Source organism: Procambarus clarkii, unplaced genomic scaffold (assembly GCF_040958095.1).
Source record: "Procambarus clarkii isolate CNS0578487 unplaced genomic scaffold, FALCON_Pclarkii_2.0 HiC_scaffold_117, whole genome shotgun sequence".
Taxonomy (NCBI): domain Eukaryota; kingdom Metazoa; phylum Arthropoda; class Malacostraca; order Decapoda; family Cambaridae; genus Procambarus; species Procambarus clarkii.
The window spans coordinates 1,006,874-1,017,133 of NW_027189150.1; the positions used below are offsets into that span (position 1 = coordinate 1,006,874).

Sequence of the window (10,260 nt, forward strand, 5' to 3'; positions counted from 1 at the left end):
GTCTACCCTTGCCTAGCCTAGCAAACAGCCCTTGAACCCCCTACTGTTAAGACTCTGCTCTCTGATTGTACCTATGACACCTATTATTAATTTCCTTCTGTATCTTTAGCTCCAGTATGTTGTTATATTATGCTGTGCAAATTTGGGACCTGGCCCTCTAGTATCTTACATATATGTATTATTTGATACCATTCTTGTCTCCTGTCCAGAGAGTACATTTTGAGAGCTTTGAGACGGTCTCAATTATTTAGATGTTTTATCATTTATATGTTTGCTGTTTATGGTCTCTTTATTTCCTCTAATTCAGAGATTTCTCCTGTTCAGAAAGGGGGAGTCAGTACCGAGCAATACTCAAGATGGGACAGCACCAGTTATTTGAATAGTATTAGCATTACTGTGGGTGGGGTCTTTGAATTTTAACATTCTCATAAACCATCCCATTATTTTTCTGGCCGCCACTATATTTGCTCGGTTATGTTCACAAAGTGTGAGGTCGTCAGACGTCGTAATTCTCAGATCTCTTGCATGTTTTTTCCTTCTTAGAGTAGGTCTGATTGTGTCCTGTGTTCCTTGTTTCATTTAATTTCCTCGTTTCTACCATACTACAGCACCTGTAACTTATCACTGTTAAACATCATGTTGTTTCTGTTTTTTCAATGTCTCCTACAGTGCCAATTTTCTTGTGTCTTCTGTATCATCTGTAAAGTTTCTTTGTTCAAATTTCAGTTATATTTTGCTTGTATTTTCACATGTATTAATTTTATTTTTATCTCAGTTTAATTACTGAAAAAATGCCAAGAAGTTAATATGTAAACAAAAAGTGCTTATGAGATTTGCATGTCACAACTCTCATTTGCAGTTTTTGGATGGTGGTGCAAGTATGCATCCTACCTTGTTCTTGTAGTTTTATATAATTAATCTAAACTGATTCTATTTTATGCCTGGTTTTAAATAGTTTTGTACCTTTTGGGTAAATTTTACAGCAGCCCAACATCAATTTAAACCAGTGATATTGTTTCTCATGCAGTCGAATATCTGAGAGATCATTGCAACAATGGATTCCAAAAATCCAAGTAAGTTTCATTATAATTAGGATTAGGATTCCTTTATCACGGTACTATATTTTAATCATATTGCATACTTTATGATAGCCCAAATTATCATAATTTTCAGGACAGAAAAATGTATGAAGCAGTCTTTCATGCTACATAGTATCCATTTAGCTAAGAGTATAATTAGCAAATGATTCACAAAAATATTAATTACACAATTTGATAATTGTCCCAGACAGACGTAAAGATCATTGCATCTTCGTTTTCTGATGTGTTGTTTTGTCATCCAAAGATTGTACATTATTACCTAAAATTCCAATTTAGAATATTTATTAAGTATTACTTAGTTTGCTTTCATCTAGAGTATGCACCTCCTCTCTTGGATTGCCTACCCTCCATCCTTCACCAGACATTAAATATCTTTGCTTATACTAAGTATTTAAAGTGCAATCAATACCTGCTTGATGGGGTTCTGGGAGTTCTTTTACTCAGCAAGACTGGCAGTAGGCCAGGCTTGACTTGTGAGAGTTGGGTCCACCAGGCTGTTGCTTGGAGTGGCCTGCAGGCGCACATACCCACCACAGCCCGGTTTGTCCGGCACTCCTTTGAGAAAACTATCTAGTTTTCTCTTGAAGAAGTCCACGGTTGTTCCGGCAATATTTCTTATGCTCGCTAGGAGAATGTTGAAAAACCGCAGACCTCTGATGTTTATTCAGTACTCTCTGATTGTGTCTATGGCACCCCTGCTCTTCACTGGTTATATTCTGCATTTTCTTCCATATTGTTCACTTCAGTATGTTGTTATTTTACTGTGTAGATTTGGGACCTGGGCCTCCAGTATTTTCCATGTGTTTATTATTTGGTATCTCTCTTGTCTCCTTTCTAGTGAGTACATTTGTAGAGCTTTGAGACGATTCCAATAATTTAGGTGCTTTATCGAGTCTATGCATGCTGTATATGTTCTCTGTATTCCCTCTATTTCAGCAATCTTCACCTGCTCTGAAGGGGGAAGTGAGTACTGAGCAGTACTCAAGACCGGACAACACAAGTGACTTGAAGAGTACAACCATTGTGATGGGATCCTGGATTTGAAAGTTCTCGTAATCCATTCTCTCATTTTTCTGGCTGCCACAATATTTGCTTGGTTATGCTCCCTAAACTTTAGTTCGTCAGACATTATTATTCCCAAGTCCTTTACATGTTACTTTCCTACTATGGACAAATTTGATTGTGTCTTGTACCCTGTATTATGTTTAAGGTTCTCATTTTTACCATATCTGAGTACCTGGAATTTTTCGCTGTTAAACATCATGTTATTTTCTGCTGCCCAGTTGTAAACTTTATTAATACTGTATCTACTTGTAGTTTTTCAATATCTTCAGCAGAGGTCATTTTTAAGCTGATTTTTGTGTCATCTGCCAAGGATGATACAACGCTGTGCCTTGTATATGAGTCTATATCTGATATGAGAATAAGGGAAAGCAATGGTGCAAGGACTGTATCTTGAGGTACAGAGCTTTTAACTGTTCTTGGACTCGATTTTATATGGTTATGCTCATATATATCTGAGTGCTAAACATATCCTCATACAGCTTTTTTAGGATTTCACTAATTGTAAAATTAGTGTTATGACAAATTAGAAATTTGTCATCCTCAATGTATGAACCTTCACTAATACAAATAGGTCCAATATTGGCAGTGATATTTTCTTATGATTTAGCATAAATAAAGAAATATTTTGGGTTTTCCTTTATTTCTTTAATTGCTTTTTTGTCTAGTTGCCTCTCTTCAATCTGATATGAATGCTTCAGTCTCTGTTTTATTTCTACAATCTCCCTGTTTAAATTATTCCTTCTTTGTATGAAAAGTTGTCTGCTTAATCATTTCCGTTGTTTTTTGTCTTTTTTTGTAGTGTCGCCTGCGTTTTCTTTCTACGTTGGACCTCTTTCTGGCTTTCCTCAAAGGAACATGTTTCAGACAGACTTCATAGGCTTCAGAAGTCTGTTTTTTCTATTCTTTGTGTATGATGTTTTTTACTTAGAACACATTCCCATTGAACGTTTGTAAGTTCCCCATTTATTTTTGCCCAGTCTATCCTTTTATTATTATTATTAAAATTGGATTTATTGAATAACCCTTCTCACTTGTTGTTTCTCTTAGGCCTACTACCAATATTAATGTTAGTTTTCACTTCAATGTTGTCCGAGTACGTAGTGTTTGAGACAGTAATGTCTCTGATTAGCTCATCATTGTTTGTAAATATCAGGTCCAGCGTGTTTTCGTTCCTAGTTGGTTCTGTAATCTGCTGACTGGGCGAGAATTTGTCACAGAATCTCAGTAGTTCTCTGACCTGTAGTTTGTTATTTCCAGGTTGATTTCCTGCTATAATGTTATTTTTACTATTCCCCATTTTAAAATGGGCAGATTGAAGTCTGCAAAGAAGATAATATCTGGTACTGGGTTTGTTAAGTTATCAAGGATATTCTCTATTTTGTGGATTTGCTCAGTTAATTTCTCTACTGTTGCATCTTGCAGTTTGTATATTAAAATAATAATTAGATTTATATTTTCAACCCTGATTCCAAGTACCTTTACCACCTCATTAGTTGAGTTCAGGAGCACTGTTCATGCCAGTTCCTCTTTAATATACAGACCTACTCTTCCACCTGACCTTATTACTCTGTCACATCTATATAAATTATAATTTTGGATCCAGATTTCACTATCCATGTGGTCTTTTGTGTTGAATGATTTGCTCATTCAAATCATTCATTCATCATTTGCTCATTTATTTGATCATTCAAATATGAATGATTTCCCATATTGTGTGTGACTTCTGGTGAGCTTAGGTAGTTCTACATAATAATGTAATTATACTGTACTGCACAGTTTATCATAACCCAAATTATCTTTATTTTTCAGTCCTGAGAAACGCTTTACAGCGATTATGTCCCTCATGTAATATTATCGTGAACATTAATCAACATGTCTGCAAGTGTGGCTATAGGCTTTTTGATGTCAAACGTAAAGCTCAGCCGGAAAGCCAGGCTCAGGCAAATATCAAGAGATCAGAAAAGAAAAAACATATACCTGTTGTACATGGTAAGCTCACTTATATTTTTATTCACAATGTTTAATATAGAAATAAATAACATATAATTGATTAATTTTATTTTATTTAAAGGAAATATTTTACTCCCTTTCATATTGTTGTAAAGATTACCAACATATATTGTCAAATGAGCAATTTATGTCATCTGCATTTAAAATACAGCTTTCACACACTTCACGTATTTGTGTTGGATAATATCATTTTCCAGCTTTACATAGAATACTTTGTGTTCTTTATCTATGTTCAGATGAGTTGCATAAAAGTGTGCAAGATTTACAACACCAAAAGAAATTGAAGGAGATTGAAGAGGAGATAACAAGGCTTCGAGCAATTTATGATTCCCAAAATAACAACCCAAAAAGGCGGACAATTATGTACACTGGCACTTCGTCTAGAAAAAGCAGAGCTTTAGGTATTAGTATTATTGTCAACAGTTAAATGTAATCACTAACTACTCTTAAATGTAATTATAAATAACTTGTTATAGTAATATATTTCTTACTGTTTTTTTCTCTTACTAGGCACACCATCAAATCCTTTCCCTTAGAGTCATGAAGTAATGAAGCCTCCAGTTTCTGTTGTAGACGTTATACCCCAAAATATCAATGGTATGTTATCTAATTATTTTAGAGAGATACAAATATAAATGCATTGCCATAGTAACCAAGGACTAAGTTGCAAATACAGTGTGTGTGTATATATATATATATATATATATATATATATATATATATATATATATATATATATATATATATATATATATATATATATATATATATATATATATATATGTCGTACCTAGTAGCCAGAACTCACTTATCAGCCTACTATTCAAGGCCCGATTTGCCTAATAAGCCAAGTTTACCTGAATTAATATATTTACTATAATTTTTTTCTTATGAAATGATAAAGCAACCCTTTTCTCTATGTATGAGGTCAATTTTTTTTTATTGGAGTTAAAATTAACGTAGATATATGACCGAACCTAACCAACCCTACCTAACCTAACCTAACCTATATTTATAGGTAAGGTTAGGTTAGGTAGCCAAAAAAAGCTAGGTTAGGTTAGGTTAGGTAGGTTAGGTAGACGAAAAAACATTAATTCATGAAAACTTGGCTTATTAGGCAAATCGGGCCTTGAATAGTAGGCTGAGAAGTGCGTTCTGGCTATTAGGTACGACATATATATATATATATATATATATATATATATATATATATATATATATATATATATATATATATATGTCGTACCTAGTAGCCAGAACGCACTTCTCGGCCAACTATGCAAGGCCCGATTTGCCTAATAAGCCAAGTTTTCTTGAATGAATTGTTTTTCGACTACCGAACCTACCTTACCTAACCTAACCTAACTTTTTCGGCTACCTAACCTAACCTAACCTATAAAGATAGGTTAGGTTAGGTTAGGTAGGGTTGGTTAGGTTCGGTCATATATCTACGTTAATTTTAACTGCAATAAAAAAAATTTGACCTCATACATAATGATATGGGTAGCTTTATCATTTCATAAGAAAAAAAATAGAGAAAATATATTAATTCAGGAAAACTTGGCTTATTAGGCAAATCGGGCCTTGCATAGTAGGCCGAGAAGTGCTTTCTGGCTACTAGGTACGACATATATATATGTCGTACCTAGTAGCCAGAACTCACTTCTCAGCCTACTGTGCATGGCCCGATTTGCCTAATAAGCCAAGTTTTCCTGAATTAATAAATTTTCTCTAAATTTTTTCTTATGAAATGATAAAGCTACCCATTTCATTACGTATGAGGTCAATTTTTTTTCATTGGAGTTAAAATTAACGTAGATATATGACCGAACCTAACCAACCCTACCTAACCTAACCTAACCTATCTCTATAGGTTAGGTTGGGTTATGTAGCCGAAAAAGTTAGGTTAGGTTAGGTTAGGTAGGTTCGGTAGTCGAAAAACAATTAATTCATGAAAACTTGGCTTATTAGGCAAATCGGGCCTTGCATAGTAGGCTGAGAAGTGAGTTCTGGCTACTAGGTACGACATTATATATATATATATATATATATATATATATATATATATATAAGCCTATACTTGCATAAACCACAAGTGAAGATAAACAATCTTTGGACAACACCCACCAGTGGGACTCGAACCCAGAAAGCACAACTACCTTCCAGTAGCTGGCATAACTAGTATGCTTTAACCCACTACGCCATCAGACCTTACAAAAGAAGTAGATAGTTCGAGATATATATATCTCAAACATCTCTACCTCCCGAAGGCACCAGATGAGTGAGGGGTCAGTCTGCAATTTTCGTCAAGCCACTGTCAATGTGAGAGAACTCGTGTCCAGCTTATAAGCTGGACACGAGTTCTCTCACATTGACAGTGGCTTGACGAAAATTGCAGACTGACCCCTCACTCATCTGGTGCCTTCGGGAGGTAGAGATGTTTGAGATATATATATCTCGAACTATCTACTTCTTTTGTAAGGTCTGATGGCGTAGTGGGTTAAAGCATACTAGTTATGCCAGCTACTGATATATATATATATATATGTCGTACCTAGTAGCCACAACTCACTTCTCAGCCTACTATGCAAGGTCCGATTTGCCTAATAAGCCAAGTTTTCTTGAATGAATTGTTTTTCGACTACCGAACCTACCTTACCTAACCTAACCTAACTTTTTCGGCTACATAACCCAACCTAACCTATAGAGATAGGTTAGGTTAGGTTAGGTAGGGTTGGTTAGGTTCGGTCATATATCTACGTTAATTTTAACTCCAATGAAAAAAAATTGACCTCATACATAATGAAATGGGTAGCTTTATCATTTCATAAGAAAAAATTTAGAGAAAATATATTAATTCAGGAAAACTTGGCTTATTAGGCAAATCGGGCCATGCATAGTAGGCTGAGAAGTGAGTTCTGGCTACTAGGTACGACATATATATATATATATATATATATATATATATATATATATATATATATATATTTTTTAAGATAAATAGGAAAACCAGGGATATACTGAACATCTTGTTTCAGTTTCTTTACTTTAAAATGCATAACGTTTCGAATACTTCTCGTATTCATCATCAGATCTAAAATAAAAAACAGAAATCACAATCAAATAACTAGTAAACAAAGAACTCATACTGAATATAATTGCCTATCAAAGAAAGGAAAATGCTTAAAAACAAAACACTTAAGCACACTTAAAGTGATCAATACAAATAAAACTTATTAACTGTCACATATATAAAAGCTAATTTAAAAATCCATTAAACTACAAGACGAAATTTATAACTACTAAAACAAACCATTCTATTAAACTTATGTGAAGTGATCAGAAGTGAAACTTGATACCTAACACATAGATACTAAACACTATAACAAATATTCATATAATTACTACAAATCTACAAAAAATGTATATAAAATACAAACAGAATAAACGACAATTATAAAGTACTAACCAAAATCTTATAAAAACTCAAATATTAAATAATATTGAATACCAAAAAATGTATTATATATCCTAAATAATATATATATTATTATAATATATAAATTATATATCCTAAATAATATTTAGGATATATAATACATTTTTTAGTATTTAATTTTATTTAATATTTGAGTTTTTATAAGATTTTGGTTAGTACTTTATAATTGTCGTTTATTCTGTTTGTATTTTATATACATTTTTTGTAGATTTGTAGTCATTATATGAATATTTGTTATAGTGTTTAGTATCTATGTGTTAGGTATCAAGTTTCACTTCTGATCACTTCACATAAGTTTAATAGAATGGTTTCTTTTAGTAGTTATAAATTTCGTCTTGTAGTTTAATGGATTTTTAAATTAGCTTTTATATATGTGACAGTTAATAAGTTTTATTTGTATTGATCACTTTAAGTGTGCTTAAGTGTTTTGTTTTTAAGCATTTTCCTTTCTTTGATAGGCAATTATATTCAGTATGAGTTCTTTGTTTACTAGTTATTTGATTGTGATTTCTGTTTTTTCTTTTAGATCTGATGATGAATACGAGAAGTATTCGAAACGTTATGCATTTTAAAGTAAAGAAACTGAAACAAGATGTTCAGTATATCCCTGATTTTCCTATTTATCTTAAAATTATGATTCCCGAAGGGAACATCGATCATAAATATTTCATTAAAACGATACGGAAGACCTGTAGTTACTTTATACAGAAGAATAGAAAAAGTGGATTTCGCAGTTAAGAAGGCTCACTTGGATTTGGAATTTCTACAAACCTGTAAGGCGCATCGTTTGGTCCCAAGATTCCTCAGGTTTAAAGTGTATTCCGACAAATTTGCGTTAACAAGTGAATATAATTCTTGGTTATTAAGATTGTTGGACTTTGAAATTTCTGAAAAGCAGAAGCGGGTAAATAAGTTGAAAAGTGAATTGCACGTGAACTTGGAGAAATTCAAGATCTTGGTTTCCTGGGTTGATTTTGCATCCTTAAAATGTAAATATGAAAATTATAATGATAAAAGGGTTGAAAAATGTAGACTTATTCACGGGAAGAAATTGCGGAACTTGGGTATACCTTCATTTAATTCGGTGGACCCTGATAAGGTGGTTTTCAATTTTTCAAATAGAATTCTGTCTCCCATTGAGAAAGAACTTCTCTCTCTGGGGTTAGACTTCGGGTTGACGTGTAAAAAAACTAAATTTGTTAATCATTTTTTAGGTTTTGAGCGGTTATGCAATACATTGAAAACTTGTACCCTAAGGACTGGTACAAATTATAGTCGGACCAATATCATCAGTACTGTTTCTTCCTTAGCACATGAAGTCTTTAATGACTTTGGTAAATATAAATCTACATTCCCTCATTTTGACAAAAGGAAATTGGATTGTATTAATGGCTTAAAGAATGATAGGAGTATTTGTATTACTAGACCAGATAAAGGTAGGGGTATAGGGGTTTTGGACAAGTTAGAGTATGTGAATAAGATTGAAAGGTTGTTAGAAGACCCCTCTAAATTTACGTTAGTTGATATTGACCTTGTTTCGTATATTTTGAAATGTGAGGATAAACTGAATAGAGTTTTAAGAAGTCTGAAAGACTCTCTTTTTGATTATACAAAATTACTTGCAACTGGCTCTAAGCCAGGCATCTTATACGGGTTACCTAAAGTTCATAAAACAGGTATACCGATTCGTCCTATTTTATCAGCGATTGGCACTTTTAATTATAAACTGGCAAAGTTTCTGGTTCCAATATTAGATCCATTAACGCATAATGAATTTACTGTGAGAAATTCTCAGGATTTTGTAAAAGAACTTTCCTCTTTAAATTTTGAGTTCCCAACTATAATGGCCAGTTTCGATGTTGAATCACTTGTTACTAATATTCCTTTGTTAGAAACCATTGATATCTGTGTAAATCAATTATTTGCTGACACTAACTTAGTGTCTGGATTTTGTAGTAAAATATTCAGACGGCTGTTAGAAATAGCAGTTAAAGACTCTGTCTTTATGTTTAATAATAAATATTATAAACAAATTGACGGAGTAGCAATGGGGTCTCCTTTGGGTCCTGCACTGGCTAATGCTTTTTTGAGTTTTCATGAAATAAATTGGCTTGATAATTGTCCTTTGGCCTTTAAACCAGTCTTGTACAGGGGATATGTAGATGACACTTTTTTGTTATTCAAGGACCAATGTCATATTGAGAAATTTAGAGAGTATCTTAATGCACAACATAGTAATATACGTTTTACTGCAGAGTGTGAAGTGGACAATTCATTGTCGTTTCTTGATGTAAAAGTGAATAACCTTAATGGGTTCAACACTAATGTTTTTAGGAAACCAACTTTTACTGGTTTAGGTTTAAATTTTAATTCTTTTGTTCCTGATATTTTTAAGAAAAATGCAATTAACACTACTGAATAGGGCCTTTGTTTTATTTTCAAATTGGAATAACTTTGATAAAGAAATTAATTTTCTTGTGAAATTATTTTCAAATAATGGTTATCCTTTGCATATGGTTTATACCTTTATAAGGAATTTCTTAAATAAGAAGTTTCACCCATCGTGTAGGATTACTACAGTAGAAA

At 32.9% G+C, this 10,260-nt stretch overlaps 1 long non-coding RNA gene across 1 annotated transcript; it reads left to right on the forward strand.

Annotated features, from left to right (window-relative positions):
- The first annotated feature begins 3,971 nt into the window (after window positions 1-3,971).
- Window positions 3,972-4,708, forward strand: LOC138360788 (uncharacterized). The gene is made up of 3 exons (XR_011226654.1): window positions 3,972-4,154; window positions 4,412-4,576; window positions 4,686-4,708. It is a non-coding gene; the product is annotated as an uncharacterized lncRNA (long non-coding RNA).
- The last annotated feature ends 5,552 nt before the right edge of the window (window positions 4,709-10,260 follow it).